Here is a 4,989-nt window from a genome sequence, read left to right as displayed (position 1 = left end):
CTCTCTCTCTCTCTCTCTCTGTCTCTCTCTCTCTCTCTCTCTCTCTCTCTCTCATACACACACACACACACGTACCAGTTTGCACAGCCTGCGTCTCCCCATCATAATTAAAACAGGAGGAGGCAGCACAATACTCTTTTGTCTTAGGGCAGCGCAGCCAGTGGGCGGGGACAGTGGGCGGGGACAGTGGGCGGAGACAGTGGGCGGAGACAGGCCTGTGCATGCTGATGAGCTGCATGTGCGTGAAGCACGTGCACTAACAGATGAGCAGCCACAGAAACATGGGCTCTACATTCTCTCACCTCTCCCCTACCGGCGGAGGGATATGGCACGCTTAAAAAGGCTTCCGGCATTGCAGCGTTGTCATCAGTCAAAAAATGAGCGCCGGGCACCTTCAAGAATAAACGTGCAAAGCGGTAGCACGCATGTGAATGTGTGAATGTGGGAGAGTGTGTAATGCCAACTGCCACAACTAGGTGGCATCACAGAGCTTAAATAGTCCTATGGCTTTCTTCTCTCTTACAGTAGTGTACTGTTAATCCATTGACATCTCTTTTTCAAACTAAAAAACATAATACACAAATAGAAATAGCTATGAATAGCCATAAGACCTGCATGAAGTTGACCTGACCTTTTTGATCATTTTAATGTAATTATAAAAAGGAAGCTTAAATTAAAAAAAAAAAAGACAATCTTTTGTCCAGTCCAGTCATCAAAATTACTTTTCTGTAAGCTTTAAGGAAAGTGATTGTTCTAGTCTTGTTCAGTAAATGTGTATATACATGTTTGCTGGACTTTTGTCCAATTTTGAGCTCGTATGGCACCGAAATTCATTCAGTCTCTTAAGGACAAACTCCCAGCAGTGGCACTGCGTTCACACACGATCACACACTTCCAGAAACAATCCTGCAACTCACACTTTCTCATTCACAAATACACAACTTTCAGTGAAGCTATAAAACTCTCTGCTTCTGTCCACACTCACACACACACACACACACACACACACACACACACACACACTCAACCTTCAGAAATGTCATGCAACTGCTGATCTTTTCATGCGTGCACACAGGGGTCGTCTTCAGACATGCCATGTGGCTCTTTCTCTGCTTCTCCCTCCCTCTCTCTGACTTACACACACACACACACACACACACACACACACACACACACACACACTGCCACTTCCTCCAAGGGGTCGTTTTAAAGCTATGGAGTTTTAAGAACCGTTGTTGGCACTCAGTTCTGAGCTGTCTCTGCATATGTGTGTGTGTGTGTGTGTGTGAGTGTGAGGGGCCTGCATATGAGCAAACGGACGCCCACTTCAGCCACGACCCACAATTCCCCACAATGCCCCTATTCTCAGCCCTCAAAGGCTCCATCAGCAGCAGGGGAAGTGACGCTTCCCGAGATGGCACACAGACCGCAGCATCACTGCCAAGGAGCCGTGGGTCCGGAGGTGGGGGCCGCCCAAGAGGAGGGGAGGAAGAAAGAAGAGAAAAAAGAGGACAGCAGAGAGGGATAGAAAGAGAAAGGAAAGGAGGGAGAAGGGGAGAGAGAGAGGGAGGGAGAAAGAGAATGGGGTACACAAGTAAAGAGAGAGGGAGAGTGGGAGAAAAAAAGGAGAGAGCGAGAGAGAGAGAGAGAGAGGGAGGGGGGAGGGGGGAGGTAGAGGAGGGGGGAGGTAGAGAGAGAGAGACATTTGCCTAAAGATGCCAAGCGTTTTGTTTGTGCCAGTTCCACTGAGGCCTCATTAGCCTGGGCCATTGTGCCTTTCTGCTCACTCTCATGTGTGGAAGTGTCCGTCTTAACAGCCCAAAAAGGAGCATCAGGTCCTCCGTTAGGGGCTCCAGTGTGGACCACTATGGGACTCGGAGAATTGCGGAGTCATGTCACGACTGTTGCTTAGTGGAGACACTTTAATGCAATTCAGTTTTTTTATTTATAAAGTGTCTTTTACAAAAGAGATTGTGACAAAGCAGGTTTACAGAATTCCTGCTCCAGAAGCCTGATCCTCAAACAAAAGTGGAGACTGTTGCAGGGAAGAGCGTGAGCAAGAGCGCTGAGAGACATCGGGACCCTGAAGGACACTCCTCCACTCCTCTAGGTGGCGACGTCTTTGACCTTTATTGTTCAGATGTGGAGTGTAAAATAAGGGTTAGTGGTGGGATTCCAATGTCTGAATCATAATAAAATCTTCCAGACATCACACAGGTTGTTAATAACAATGTCTGAATCATAATAAAATCTTCCAGACATCACACAGGTTGTTCCTAACAATGAACCAGTGGTGTGATATACGTTTTTATTAGATCAACACAGCAAATGTATAACTTAAGTTACTACACATTTAAATCAAAATGTTCGTCTAATGGGTAAACCTTCCAAAGCTTTCCTCTTTAAACAGTAATGTTTATTATAGTAGTGGGATGCCGTTTAATAAGCTAATAAGAATGATTTTATGAATGAAGCTATAATACATGTTGGTGTGTTTGCAGAGTTTTTCATCTGTGACTTTAATATAAAGATGTGTTTTGCTTCGAGTACGTCTGTATGTTGTGGTGAGTGAAGAATACCCCCGGGGGGGTAACAGAGTCCAAAGCCATGGTGAGAAAAGGTATAGTCTGGACTTCTCAAAGGGCCCATAGGGGGTATGTGGGGTATTGAGGAGCAGGACTGAGCTGGCAGGGGGGGGGCGTAAGAGGGCAGGTGGGGAGGGAACAATCACTGATCTAATGACGCCCCAAACTTCAGAGCGTGGCCTGAAAAAACGCAGCACCAATTAACTCCAAGGGTGGGGACAGTTGATGGACACGTCTATTATTAGCATTGGAGAAATACTGCAGGGAGTGAAAGAAATCAAAGGAAGAAAGTCCAGGCAGTGGATGTTCAATGAGAAGTGAATGCACACAATATGCTTCATTGCTCCAATTGTGTTACTTAGTACTTTCTGCTCAAAAAACACAAATTGCTAAAATGATGTAATTTTGGGGGCTCTAGTGAACAAAGAGCTGTTAATATATCCATGTACATTTTGGGATGTGGGAACGTGGCCGAAGACATGAGAGGAGACGTGAGAGAAGACATGAGTGGAGACGTGAGCAGAGACATGAGAGGAGACGTGAGTGGAGACGTGAGCAGAGACGTGAGAGGAGACGTGAGCGGAGACGTGAGCGGAGACGTGAGAGGAGACGTGAGAGGAGGCATGAGCGGAGACGTGAGCGGAGACGTGAGAGGAGACGTGAGAGGAGGCGTGAGCGGAGACGTGAGAGGAGACGTGAGCGGAAACGTGAGAGGAGACGTGAGCGGAGACGTGAGAGGAGACGTGAGAGGAGGCGTGAGCAGAGACGTGAGAGGAGACGTGAGAGGAGACGTGAGAGGAGACGTGAGCGGAGACGTGAGAGGAGACGTGAGAGGAGACGTGAGAGGAGACGTGAGCGGAGACATGAGAGGAGACGTGAGAGGAGGCGTGAGCAGAGACGTGAGAGGAGACGTGAGAGGAGACGTGAGAGGAGACGTGAGCGGAGACGTGAGAGGAGACGTGAGAGGAGACGTGAGAGGAGACGTGAGCGGAGACATGAGCGGAGACATGAGCACGCTTGTCTGTTTGTGTCTAGCTGAAACGCCTCAGGTCTGTGATTCTGTATCAGTGTTTAATTGTCAAACTGGCACTGACCAGTGTGCTTGTTTCCACTGGTGAGTTAAGGTGGTGTGAGAGATGTTCCAAACTTTCACAGCTACAGTTCTTCAGGTAATGCAAATCCAAAAAACACAATCATACATTTTATTTATTTATCTTTTATGAGAATGTGGCTCTTGTAATAGAACATTACCACGATCAAATTATTAAATTATTAGCTTTTTTTTTTTGACACCGGTGAAAATTGTATGATTTGCTATGGACCTGTTGCTGAGTGTATGCCACCATATGTTAGTGGTGAGTTTTTCTGGCCTCTGAACCAAGACTAATTGAAGGATTGACCTTGTTAGGCAGTGACACGCAGGTCACAAAGATATTGGTGTGTGTTGAGGGAGGGGGGAACCCCAGGGGGCCTTCCAAATGTTTAATACCCACCTTATGACCAATTATGGCCAGGTCCTTCCCCATTGACCTTAAAACCATTATTCATACATATGTCCCTAATAACCTCTTTCAAACTACTTGACTGCCATTTACAGAAGTCCTTCAGTGTATGAATGTACATGGTTTACAACAGGGGTAATCAATTAAATCTTTCCGCGGTCCATTTTTGGCAGATAGCTCAGACCTTAGGTCCGGGTCCGCGGTGGCGAACGAAAGTTGTTGAGCGGGGGGGGGGGGGGGGGGCGAACGAAAGTTGTTGGGGGGGGGGGGGGGGGCGGCGAACGTAACACTCAAATGGGTGGTGAACGTAACACGTAAATTCTCCGGTTTAAAATATAGTCTCCCGTTACATTTTTTTTGGCATTTTGGTCTGTATCCAGTTAATCAGGAATGTGATTGGGTCCGGACAGGACGGCGTTCGGGTCCGGATCCGGACCGCGGTCCGCCATTTGGTGATACCTGGTTTACAATCATGTTAATATAATTGTTCCACCTCTTAACACTACGCGATCTTGCATTTTAACCTTTATAACGAGATGGCGAATGTCTTCCGTGTTCCACAAACACAAAATCAAAACTAAACAAACCAGTAAAACATCTTACTCGTGTCTACTCTGCGACACGACGAAAACAAAGCACCCCCCCCCCCCAGTGCCTTCAAATCAAAGGTTTGGTCTTTAAAACCGCATCACTATTTTCTCCCGTTTAAACCATGAGGTCAAATAGCAAAAATGTGTTCAGAAGATAACCTGCAGGACGTGAAATAGGCGAGAACATTATGAACATGTCAGAGATAACCTAGAGGCACCGGGCCTGCTAATCCCACAGACTGTCGGGCATCCCAGGTGCCAACTGGCAGCTAGAAATTTATTCATGAGAAGAGGCTGAGAAGCAACAAAATA

The sequence above is a fragment of the Brachyhypopomus gauderio genome, unplaced genomic scaffold, assembly GCF_052324685.1.
Source record: "Brachyhypopomus gauderio isolate BG-103 unplaced genomic scaffold, BGAUD_0.2 sc62, whole genome shotgun sequence".
NCBI classification, from domain to species: Eukaryota; Metazoa; Chordata; class Actinopteri; order Gymnotiformes; family Hypopomidae; genus Brachyhypopomus; species Brachyhypopomus gauderio.
The sequence above is the reverse complement of the archived record's forward strand: the minus strand, read 5'-3'. Positions refer to the sequence as shown.